Genomic DNA, 13,345 nt, shown 5'->3' on the forward strand with positions numbered 1-13,345 from the left:
AGAAAGGAAAATGGTAAAATCAGAGGACATAATTTGAGGTTGAGGGGTGGTAGATTCAAAGGCAATGTTAGGAAATTCTACTTTACAGAGAGGGTGGTAGATGCCTGGAATGCGCTCCCGAGAGAGGTGGTGGAGAGTAAAACTGTGACTGAGTTCAAAGAAGCGTGAGACGAACACAAAGGATCTAGAATCAGAAAATAAGATTAAATATTGAACTAAGGCCAGTACTGGGCAGACTTGCACGGTCTGTGTCTGTATATGGCCGTTTGGAGGAGGATGGGCTGGGGAGGGCTTCAATGGCTGGGAGGGTGTAGATGGGCTGGAATAAGTCTTAACTGAGATTTCGGCAGTTGGAACCCAAGCACAGTACAGGGTAAAGCTTTGGATTCTTGCCAAGAAATAGCTAAGAAGAAAAAAATTAAAAAATTTAAATTGAATCAGGTTGGGCAGACTGAATGGACCATTCGGGTCTTTATCTGCCATCATCTACTATGTTACTATCTTGGAGGAAAAAGTGATTCTTCTACACTTACTGTATTTGCTCTGTGCATACTTTTAGGTGTGACCTAATTTTAAAAGACCCCATTTATATTCATAAATCAGCATAAGGGCAATTTTATAACAGTGTGCCTAAATTTAAGCACCAAAAACACAGATATAAATGATCAGACTATCTGCATACATGTGCTTATTTATGCACATTAAAGATCAATATTACACTATGTTCAATTCCATAAATTGGTTCCTAAGTACAATAATGAGTAATTTGAAGGTGGGTATACACACAGGCCGAGTCTGGGCATAGCCTTTGTAGGGTGCCCAGTTATGCATATATATTATAAAATACTAGAATTAGCAATCTAGGCGTGAACATTTACACTAGTTTTGTGGTATCTTAAGGCTTTTTGATTAGGTGTCCCTGATCACCTTTCAGTCATTACTGTTCCATCTATGTCCTATGTTCCCTAAATGACCATGACTTGGTATTGCCAGGTTCCAAACAAGCACAATTCAAGAAGACTTGGCACAGAACATTCTATTTCATTGTTCCAGCCACTTAGAAACATAGAAACATGATGGCCAATAGCCCATACAGTCTGCCCATCCACAGTATCCATTATCTCTTCCTCTCCCTAAGAGATCCTACACGCTTTCTTGAGTTCAGACACAGTCTTTGTCTCCACCACCTCTACTGAGAACCTATCCCAAGCATCTACCACCCCTTCTGTAAAAAAGTATTTTCTTAGATTGCTTCTCAGCCTTTTAACTTCATTCTATACCCTCTCATTCCAGAGCTTCCTTTCAAATGAAAGAAACTCATCTCAAGCGCATTTATAACATGTAGGTATTTAAACATCTCTATCATATCTTCCCCCTTCCACATTTCTTCCAAGGTATACATATTGACAACTTTAAGTCTGTCCCCATATGGCTGATGAAGATGACCAACCATTTCAGTAACCTTCCTTTGGACTGAGTCCAACCTGTTTACATCTTTTTGAAGGTGCGGCCTCCATAATTATACACAATATTCTAAATGAGGTCTCACCAGAATCTTATAAGAGGCATCAATATCTCCTTTTTCCTACTGCTCTTACCTCTCCCTATACACCCTAGCATCTTTCTAGCTTATACCATCACCTTTCTAACCTGTTTGGCCTCCTTAAGATAATCACATACAAGTCCCACTCCTCTTTTATGCATAAAAGTTCCTAACCCTTACCCCCTAAACTATATCATTTCCTCAGGTGTTTGCAGCCCAAATGCATTTCTTAGCATTAAATCTTAGCTGCCAAATTTTAGACCATTCTTCAGGCTTACAATAACTAGGTCCTTCCTCATGTTATTCATACCATCAGGTGTGTCTACTCTATTGCAGATTTTGGCATCATTCACAAAGAGGCAAATTTACCTGACAGTTCTTCAACAATATTGTTGACAAAAATGTTAAAAAGAACAGGTCCAAGAACCGAACCTTGAGGCACACCACTGGAGCGATTTCCATTTACCCTCTGTCACTCAATTAGTTCCTGACCCAGTCCATCACTTTGGGGTCCATCTTAAGGACACTCAGTTTATTTATTAGATGTCTATGTGGACCACTACCAAAGACATTACTAAAATTATTACGGGAATGGCCTAGAATAAGCATATCAGTCCAGTATTGAAATGATTGCATTGGTTGCCGATTGAAATAAGGATTGAGTATAAAGTCTTAATGATTGTGCACCAGGTGATCTATGGCAATGGTCCCCAACCATGTCCTGATGGGCTTGATGGACCTTCAGTCTGTCCCAGTATGGTAATTCTTATATGATTATGTTCTTAACAATGTAACCTTCCTTTTCAACATGTTGTAATCTTCCCCTCTGAAACAGTATAGCCTTCTTATTCACTGTGTTGTAACCATTGTCCCTTATCTTGTAAATTACCTTGAACCTGTGCTAGGAAAGTGTGATCAAGAAATCCTGATTAGATTAGATAAAATATTTATTTAGATATATTTTTATATGTGGCTTTGGACTTGTGATTAAATAGTCTGGATTTGATAAAAGGTTTCAAGATCTAGTGATTCTTTGAAGATCCTCTAAACTTCCATGATTTCTTAAATAAACGTAAATTACACAAGGCACTATTTTTTTTCCTATTGTTTGTATATCTGGGGCTTGTGTTACAGGCTTTTGTCTTGTAATTCTGAACTAGTTTAAACCATGTTGTATAAATCATTGCCAATGTTGTGGGTAATTAAACTTTTTTTTGGGAGCTCATTTTTTTTTGACTGACCCCTTTAATGTTGGCTTTGAGCATGAATTAAAGAAACATACACAAACTCAGAAGGTCTAATTCCTGCAGAAACAAATTTTCATTTACATCAACAGCTGCATGTTGTTTGAAGTACCAGCAAGCCTCTCAGTCTCTGGTTTGTTTGTGATTTCATTTCCTTGCTGGTGCCACCGGTACTAGACAGAGCAGTGGCAGAGACCCGTTTGCTTTCTGCTTCATTCTCGGAGCTTTCTGACTTCACGGGAGAAACTTTCCTCAGTCAAGGAGGTCACATTATTCACTTATTGCAGCTGACTGAAATCTTGATTTATTTATCTAACATCAGTTCCTGGTTGGTTTCGTTTCAGAGTTGAAACCTGTTTTCTTCCTTTAGCTTCTGATGTTTTCACTTCAGAGAAACAAATGGCCTCCAACATTACACAACCTGACTTTTAATATATGCTATAAGTTTTAACGTTATATTTTTAGGAATTCAAGCTTAGCTATTGAAGATGCATTCTGATTTCCTTCATAATACATTTTTGTATTGGTTTTTTATGCAGGAAACCACTTTCTGTGTGCTGTATTATTATAATGGTCACTATATTGTATATTCATTTATTTTTAAATTAATTTAGCACCTAAAACCTAGGTGGTTTCCAAGAGAACATACATAAGATAATAAAACCAAACAATACATAATGCATATATTAACAGCTGCCTTAAATCCTGCACTTCTGTTCAAACTAATATCACATTCATATGAATGCACTAACAAACAGCTGTGTTTTTAATAATTTTTAAAACTGGCTCGTTCTGCACTTAAACGTAATTGACCTGGCAAAGCATTCTAGAGCCTAACCTCTGCTATTGAAAACATAGATATAGAGAATAATTTTATATAGGTCTGGGAATCAGAGATGTGATCCAGGAAAGAAGATGTTTAAAAGTGTCTAGTATTTATAGATTGTGTGACAGGAATGGCACAGTTGACATAATAGAGCTATCTTTGACCCCAAAGAACATGCTTATTGGTTGAAAGCATGTACATAAAAATATATATGCACAGGTTTATGCGCATTTGTACATGATGTACTTCATAATGGAGGATTGCTTCCAAACCTCCAATATTTTCTCCTGTGAATAACATGGAAGAGGAACTCAAAGAGATGAACGGGAGAGGGGTTAAAAAAATGCATGTAGCAGTGATGTTGTCTTGAAAACTACTGCTGCCTCTTCCATGGCTGGAGGGAGCCAGTGGTTGCCACTGCTTCTAACATGCTGCAGGGGGTACCAGGCTCTATGGCTGCTTGCCCTTTGACTTCATGAAGTAATAGATGGCCAAGGAGGTTTAATTAATGGAGACAATGGGATCAGAAAGTGACTTCAGAGGGAAATCTGAGGCCAGCACAAGTAACATGCATAGCTGGTTTTAAGAAAAGTTTGGAAAATTTCCTGGAGGAAAAGTCCATAGTCTTGTTGAGAAAGACATGGGGAAGCCACTACTTGCCCTGGATCGGTAGCATGGAATGTTGCTATGCTTTGGGTTTTGGCCAGGTACTGCGGGTCTGCATTGGCCACCTTGAGAATGGGCTACTGGGTGTGGGGGTGCATGATGGGTTAATGCCAGGTGCAACTGCCCTGGGTGCCTCCTTTCCTTGCTATGCTGCTGATTGGAGTCACTTTTATTGCTATTAGGCAAGACCCAGCAAAAGCGGGCATATCCTAGAATGGAACTATGTATAAATTATCAACATAGGCTGGTGATATATTAGAAGGTGCTGAAAAGTTCTACAGTTATCATTGTGTCCAGGAATTCAATGGTTGCAGCCCATCAATTCTTGTATTTTGCCCAGTTGGCTATTATTAGAACACAATTTGCTTCAGCCTCTCTCTCTTAAGTAGATGATTAGATTGGACATACTGTATGTTGTGTGTGCAAATCTGGTAATGGTATCCACACAAAAAATCATTACACAGGATTGATGCTCAACTGGAAACACCTTGGAGAGTAACAGTTCATTAGCCATTATGGAATAACACATCATTTTGAACAGATGGGGAAGAAATTGTTTTGTACTGTATGGATTTCTCAAGGTGCTTACATGATTGCTCAGATTATGAAAATATTTCTTTTTTCCTTTGAAAAACTTAGACAATATTATGATAATATTATGGTTAGGACTGTTTCAAATGGTTTCAAGTATGTTGTCTACTAAGATCAACTTGTGACCCTATCAATATATTAAAGGTTAATGCTTTATTAGATATGTTATGTAATCAGATAACTGCTATGTCATATGGAGCACTATTATTCAACATCTTTGACTCCAATTGGAACATCCAGGATGGCCAGGCAGCACCTGAAGTGAAAATAAGGGTGTACATGGAAAGACACATTTAAGCTTAACATACACTTTTGGTGGAACACAATTAAGGACATTTTCAAAACATCAAGACATTTTTAAAAAATGGCATAAATCAGCACTTGGATGTCCTAATCTCCAGGATGTCCAAAGTGCTGATTTTGAAAACATCTTTCTGGAGATCTTATGACGTGTCCTAGCTACTGTGAATCCTTGGATGTTCTGAGCTAGACTTGTTTTAAAAGCATATATATGCCAAAAGGTATTCAAACTGGCCAAGTGACCATTGGAGGGATTAAGGTATGACCTTCCACACTCTTCCAGTGGTCACTAATTCCCTCCCACTGCACAAATATTTGAATGAAACAGTACATACTTGTCTCTAGAACAGTAGCACCTGGAATGGGAAAGTCTAGTAGAGCCGCACACGTGTCTTAATTGGCTTGGTGGATGGGCTAGTGAACCATAGAGAGGAGGACCCAGGCTCATAAGCCACTCTAGCCACTACATCTATGATAGAAAGTGTGAGGCCATCCAAACCCTACTATACTGCTGTATAGGTGTCACCTGCAGCCTTAAGGGCTATCAGAGTGGTAGACAGGTGGGTAAAGTAGGCTTTGGGGGAGTTTCAGAGGGTTCAGCATAATTTATAAGAGGCGAACTTCACCCTTTATGTGAAGTTCACAGCAGTGCCCTCAAAGGTGCCCCACTATTCTGTTGGTATGTTTGTGTGGTCAGTTTATTACAATGCCTGCCCTTCCCACATCAAAATGGTCTGCATTTCGATGTTTATAACTTGCCCATTTTTCTGATAAAAAATGGTGAACAAAGTTGGATGTCCTAAGGTTGGACATCCTGGTGGCCAAGACTTCTAAATAGGCAATTTAAAATATGAAGCAAAAGTATTGCTGCTAAGTGCAAATATGATAGTGTGGAAGCCACTGGCTTGCTATGTTGACCTTTAGCTCTAACTGAATGAGTACCTATGATTTATGGAGATATGACTTTTCAAAAGGTGATTATGTTTGATCGCATATGTTACTATTCTACATTGTACTCTTAGAGAGGGAGAGGGTGGGTGAAGAAAGGAGAATAGGGAAGGGTGGGGTAGAATCTGTTGATCATATGTGAGTATACAGCAGTGATTCCCAACCCTGTCCTGGAGGAACACCAGGCCAATCGGGTTTTCAGGCTAGCCCTAATGAATATGCATGAGAGAGATTTGCATATGATGGAAGTGATAAGCATGCAAATTTGCTTCATGCATATTCATTAGGGCTAGCCTGAAAACCCAATTGGCCTGGTGTTCCTCCAGGACAGGGTTGGGAACCACTGGTATACAGTATGTTTGTTAGTTGCTTGTATTAATGGTATTATTGTTGGATTTGAAAATGAATAAAGAACTTTAGAAAAACAATTAAATTAATCCGAGCAAAATCACAAAAAAGAAGTCACACATGGAATAACACAAAAAAAATAGCAAATGGGTCAATATTTAAAGGGCTCCTGGCTGGTTAAATTGCTAACCAGTCATTTTCAGTGGCACATAAGTGGTTAGTGGAACTGAAAATGATCAATTAGCGCATAAAGGAAAACCAGCTATTTTGACAGAATTCTAATGGGCAAAGTTAGCACTTGGCTATTTAAGTTCTGATATTCAGCACTTAATCAGCCAATGCCACATAAATAGGACTGCATAAAAGTCAGTTCTGTCTTTATGCAATGGCCCATAGCCAGGGGCCCTCTTTTATTAAGCTACGGAAGAGTTTTCTACCATGGGCTGGGGCGCTAAATGCTTTGACGCTCATAGGAATTCTATTTAGTGCTTCGGGCCACACTAGAAACCGCTTCCATGGCTTAGTAAAAGGGAAGGTGGGGGGTCGATAAATGCTAAATATCACACTTAACTGGCTGTGGTTTAGCTGGAGCTGGAAACTTGGAAATTCAATGCTGGAGCCCAGACATGGTCAGACATTGAATTTTCAGGCAAAACAATAGTGGGTGTAAGCAAAATATCAGCTTCTAAATCTGTTGGAGTAGACAACATCCAAGCTGAGCTGCTGAAACACGGTGGTGATGACATGGTAAAACAATTAACATCATTGTTAAATATCTGATGGGTAAAGGAATGTGTCCTCAAAGGCGGGAGACATGGAGAAATTGTTAGACTGTCAAAAGAAAAAGAAGACACTAATGAATTCAATAACAAGAGGGTCATTATGCTTTTACCAGTCCCAGATAATTTTTGGCATGCCACTGCTCCTTCACCTGAGAGACATGGTTGATGAGATTCTGTGAGCGGAACATGATAGATCCATAAAGGATGACTGTGTATTGATCAAATCTTCACAATGTATAACATCATTGAACAAAGCATAGAATTCCAAACACCATTTTCAACAAATTTTGTTGATTATAAGGAAATATTTGACAGTGTCCACGGAGAAGGTGGAAAATCGTAATGATATATGGAATTTCATGGAGTTGTATAAATATCTTCAAAAATAAGTATGAGAGATCACAGTGTTGTGTTAGAACGGATGATGGCATTACAGATTTTTTTTGGTATCATAACAGGGGTACAGCAAGGCTGTGTCCTCTCACCTTTCCTGCTCCTTCTGGTGATAGACTATCTTATGCATGAAACAACAAATACATTGTATCTGGGTTTTAGTGATGATATAACCTTACTGGAGGAGTTTAAGAGAATTTACAAACCTTAATAACTAGATTAGAGGAGACCGCTGGAGAAGTTAAAAACCAAGATTATTGTCGGGATGAAAGCCAGAGAAATTTATATCCTGCTGAGAGCTCTGTAAAACAAAGGCACGGTGCATTAACATTACAAACTCTGGGGAAAACGAGCCTAGCCCGAATCCCGCCGACCCTGTTTGTCCTGTGCAGTAGTTTAGCGGAACCGCGGCTTCCCCCAGCGCTCCCGACGCTGCAACAGCCGCCGAAATCCCCTCAGACGCCGGCGCGCCCTGACTCAAGGCCGACTCGACCGCGAGGGAAGAGGAGCTCGATCCGCGCCTCCCCAGCGCGGGAAATTGCTAAGTCGCACGCCGGTAGGAATGAATCCTCTGCCGGTGTCTCTGCGCACCCGGCAGAGCACAGTCCCGACGGTGCAGGAGCAGGATAATATGAAACCCTTTTCTGCGAGTTCAGGTTGGCTAGTGCATTTTAAAAAGTGATTTGCGCTAAAAAGTATAAGGCTCTCTAGGGAAATGGGCATACAGTATATAATGAAAATGGCAGCAAAAGCCCCAGGGTTCAAGACATTTAAAGATTGCACCATCCTGCTAGGTGATTTCAAGTGCAAGCCTCTTATGGTCTACAGAGCCCAAAATCCTCATGCACTCAAAGAAAAGAATCTGAACTGCATGCCAGGATGGGCATCAACATTGGAAAAACTGTTCAGTGACATGGAGGAATGTGATCCCACCATGCTGGAGCATAGTCTAAAATTTAAGCATCTGACAAGCTCTGCGTTTGCCCCTTAGGCTGACAAGCTCTGCATTTGCCACTTAGGCTGAGAAGGAAAGCACAGCAGATAAGGCTGGAACAATCTTTCAGTCAAGTTGCGAGACTCATGCACCAGAGGTTGTTCAGGCTGAAGTTGACCTACCAGTGCCAACATCTCCATCTTCTACTGCCATTCTGGAGCTGCACACCTGTCCCTTTCCAGATGAAATCTTCTCAATCATTGCTCCCCAATTATGGAATTCGCTTCCAGCCCACCTTTGAGAAGAAACCTCTTTAGACAGATTCAAGTGTTCCTTGAAAACTTTTTTTTATTTAAGGATGCGTTTGAAATTTAAAAACATTAATCAAATCCTGTCCAAACAGAACAATGCTTATTCCTTTGCCCTACACTACCTCCTCTAAAATATTTTGATCTTGTTGTGTCCCCAAACCCTATACTTTTTCCATTATTGTTCTCTCTCCTATAAACATTGTAGTTCTACCCTTTTTTCTATCATGAACATACTAACAGCCCCTTTTAGAAAGTCTAACAACGTATCCAGGCACGGCTAATGCATAAAAGCCCATTCAATTCCTATGGGCTTTGGTGCACTTGTCACAGGACAATCACTACCATGGCTTTGTAAATGGGGCCCTAATTTCTTACTGTAAGGCTGTTTGTTTGGGGTTTTTTTTTGTCAAACAATGTTTTCTTAATGGTAGTGTACCATATCTTTATACAAGTCAGTTTCCCAGTATGAGCTATAGCATTCAAAACCATTTTGTCCTAATGGTGAGCACCCTTAGGGCCCCTTTTACAAAGCCCAGTAGCATGTCCCAGTATTTATTTTTCAGTACTGTTCTGTGCAATTTTTTTCTTTTGTTTAACAGTGCTACTCTTCTTCTAATGGTGAGAAAACCATGGTCCCAAAAGGAATGCAGGGTCTGACTTGCAAGCAAATGTTTGGCTTTCACTTTTTTTTTTACTTTTTTTTAAGCTCCTTTTATTTGGAAGAACAAGTCAAATTGCATTCAGATACAGTAGGTGTATCCCTACCCCAGATGGCTTACAGTAATAAGCTATGATATGGAACATTGCATACTGAAGAAGGTTTCAAGGTTTATTAAAATTCAAAAGTGATTATACAGAATTAAAATATCAATTCAGAAAAAAACGAGCAAAAAACTGACTCAACAAATGTAAAGGCAAAAGACGTAGACAGAATATAAAAACATGGCCTAACTAGAACGAGAGGAAAAGGGGAAAGAACTACAATATTTAGATAGTAAAGAACAATTAAGGAATATACAAAAAGGAGGGGAACAAGGAAGGGCAGCTTATGGGCCAGACCTAATGATGTCTTAACGTGTCCTTAAAAGGACAGTCAAGGTTCAAAAGCGTCTTTAAAAAGAAATGTTTTTAATTTGGATTAAAAGATATGTAGATATGTAGCCTCTCTGATTTGATGCCGAATTCCAGAGCGAGGGAGCAGTAATGGAGAATATAGTAGTTTGTATGGTACCGACTAGGGAAACATCTAGTGGGTGCCATGGAAGTGTGGGAGAGTGGGGGGAACTGTAAAGGAATTATAGGTACAGGATAGGTTTTAAGTAGGGAAGAACATCTGAATAGAGATCTCAGTGGGGCATTGTAAAGGGAAATATTTGAGAAGGGAATGGAGGTTTTTTTTTTTTTAACTAAGGCCAACTTGGGGCTAACTATATTTGTGTTACGGTACTTATCCCATAATGTGTGATATTCCTGGCTGTGGTAATGCAAAAATAAACTTGCTGTACATTTCAATAATCCATAGCAAATTAGCACGCTATTTACTGTACATCAGTCAATAGTTCTGTAGGTTTGAACCTGAGACAATGAAGTCACTTGCTTAAAATCACAAGGGTCAGCGATATGATTGCAGCCCTTACCTTGTTCTTGATCTGCTGCTCTTAACAACCAGACCGCTCCTAGTTATTTGATGGCTGTGAATTAAATAAGAGATCCTGAATGTTTATCTAACATTATATGGAACTTTTCAATCCTCTGAAGCAACTCGCTCTACTCTGTAACACCTCTGGACATGTCCAGAAATCCTCTTCTGTAATCCGCCTTGAACCGCAAGGTAATGGCGGAATAAAAATCACTAATGTAATGTAATGAATGTTTATCTAGCCAAAATGGTACACAGTGGCACTCTCCTAGAAAAGGGTTCATACTGTATTTACTAGTGGTCATGCTCCATGACTGGCAGATGGCATATATCTTAAACAGGGTGACAGATATTAGTGGGCAGACTGAATGTTCTAGCTGGTCTCTTTTTGCCAGTAGCTAGCAAAATACCCCTGTTGGGTTATTCTTTCCTCATAAGGAAATTTTGTGGAGAAAGCACTTCATGAAATTGTCTTTTTTTAAAATATCTTTATTTAATTTTCAAACTACAATTGTGCAACAAGTAATTCATATACATATAATAGTACAAGAAAAGCACAATAAACTTTTCATATATGAATGTACAATTATATTTACCCCATCCTCCCACCTAATATTCAAATAAAATAAAAACCTTCAAGAAACTATCCATAAATTCCCTTAATCAAATTCCAGTATAACTCCCTTCCCCGTCCCTCCCACCCACCCTGGATGTGTATGTTTACAGGTCAATGAAATAAAATCAGTTATCATTCCTTACAAAATTTAGCCAATGGCTCCCAAACATCCATAAAATTCCTGTAATTGAAATTAATTGTAATTGTAATGAAATTGTCTTTATAAGAGAAATAAAATAGGTCTGGTGATATTATCCTATTGAGTATTGTTTGCTCTGTAAATATGTTTATATAAATTTTTAATGAAAATTTCTTATATGTAGATGAGAGGAGAGGGGAGGTAAGAAGATACTTATAACCAAATGTATGGTACAAAGGTTTGGTGGTGGAATGCCACTGTTATTTTCCTAATGAAGAATTGGTTTCATACCGACATACGGCATAATAAAGCAAAAGCTGTTTTTTGAGCACATTGTCAAAAATGATTCTCCTCTACTCGTGATTTAATAGTAGAAAAACATCATTCCCTCAATGGACAATGGTGACCTTTATAACAGTATTGCTCGTAGTATCCTGGTCAAATAATCCAGGTAGGCCCTTCTCGCTCTTTTGAGAGCATTTTTATGCCTTTGGACTCAATGGCAGGCCGTATTTGCTGTTATTGTGTTGACAGTTTTAAGGCTTCCTGCAAACCAAATTTGCCACTGCAACCTGCTACAGCTCAGTTGAAGTCAGTGGAGCCGATAGCAGTTGCTCTGCTATCTAAGCAGCACTGTTACTTGGTGGTACTTTAAACTGTCAGCGCTGTTTATATTCTTTATATATAATAATTGAAGACATTGTATAAATGCTGCTGATTCTTAAGATACAACTTACATTCCAAACTATTGCATAATAAGATATAACATTAGCATTCGCATTCCCGTCACTTGCAACTGAAAGCTAATCACCATCAATCAATAATCACACAACTCAGTTTTATTGGAATAAATATTTGGCTGCAGCTTTATTATCTATCTGAATATTATCTTCACTTACAATACAATCTGTGTCCAAAAACCAACAAACCCCCAATGCATATTTCACACTTCCCCAGGGAGCTATTCGGTGTCAAAACTAGCTCCAGTTAAGTCTTTAAATTTATAACATTCCCCCAAACATGGCCCATGGTGACGCAAGGCCATGCTTCCCCTCCCCTCCCCTCAAACATGACCCACGGTGACGCCAGGTCATGCTTCCCCTCCCCCCAAACATGACCCACGGTGATGCAAGGTCATGCTTCCCCTCCCCCCAAACATGATCCACGGTGACGCAAGGCCATGCTTCCCCTCGCAGCGGTATCGCATACGAGTGTTAAATTTATTTATTTATTAACTGCTCATCTCCCAGATCCAACTGGGCCAAACCCCATTTTCCGCCACAAGCGGTGACAGCCTCGAGCTTGTCACCGCTCCCCCCACCTCATAAGCTGCGGCCAACATCTTTAAAACAAGTCTCCAACAAATCCTAGAGTACCCCAATAAAATTGGCCAAACCTATGCCTGAAAAGTAGACAGCATCAGGACAATAATGTCTAGGGAAAACAGCTGCAACAAACTCATGAGAAACCACTCTAAACCCCCAAAAGCTATCCGTAACTCCAAAAGCTTAGTATTAAACCCATTTATGCAACCACTCAATAGCAACCATGTCCCAATCCTCCTTACACACTCAATAGAGGACCAAACAAAACAAAAGGGGTGGGGGCATTAGGGAAAACACAGACAGCAGACAACAGATCCCGCCTCAGGGGCAGTATGAAATCCTCTCCTTTTGCTGAACAAATGTCACAACCCATCAAAAGAATCAGAAGTGAAACAGAATAGGAAATTAAGAAATTGGATTTGCTGGAAAAGGATTAGCAAGAGTCATTTCCAACAAATGCTCCATACACCTAACCATAAAATCTATAGTCCATGCCACACTGGACTCAGAAACAGCTAAGACAATCCTCCCCAGCCCACTAGAATGGTACACAAGATACTGCACATTCCCGTTACTCCACACACATGTACAAAAGAATCCAAATTCCTGATCCTTCCAAGCAGGTGACCAGGGAATAGGCAATTGCATTTAACCTGCAGTCAATCCAACATCTTCAAACAGCTACCCCTTGAACACAATAGCAGGTTGAGAAGGTGCCAGCTCACCCACTCGATAAGCTG

General features: G+C 39.6%; 1 long non-coding RNA gene across 1 annotated transcript in view; it reads right to left on the minus strand.

The window, feature by feature from the left end:
• Nucleotides 1-5,038: 5,038 nt before the first annotated feature.
• The window catches only part of LOC117356648, a 65,850-nt gene continuing 57,543 nt past the window's right edge, over nt 5,039-13,345 (minus strand). Inside the window, exons 2-5 of the long non-coding RNA XR_004538688.1 lie at nt 10,524-10,577; nt 8,758-8,870; nt 7,848-7,942; nt 5,039-5,126 (exon numbers count right to left, since the gene is read on the minus strand). This is a non-coding gene — a long non-coding RNA (uncharacterized LOC117356648). The remainder of the gene's footprint in view (nt 5,127-7,847; nt 7,943-8,757; nt 8,871-10,523; nt 10,578-13,345) is intronic.

The sequence above is a fragment of the Geotrypetes seraphini genome, chromosome 3 (assembly GCF_902459505.1).
Source record: "Geotrypetes seraphini chromosome 3, aGeoSer1.1, whole genome shotgun sequence".
Lineage (NCBI taxonomy): Eukaryota > Metazoa > Chordata > Amphibia > Gymnophiona > Dermophiidae > Geotrypetes > Geotrypetes seraphini.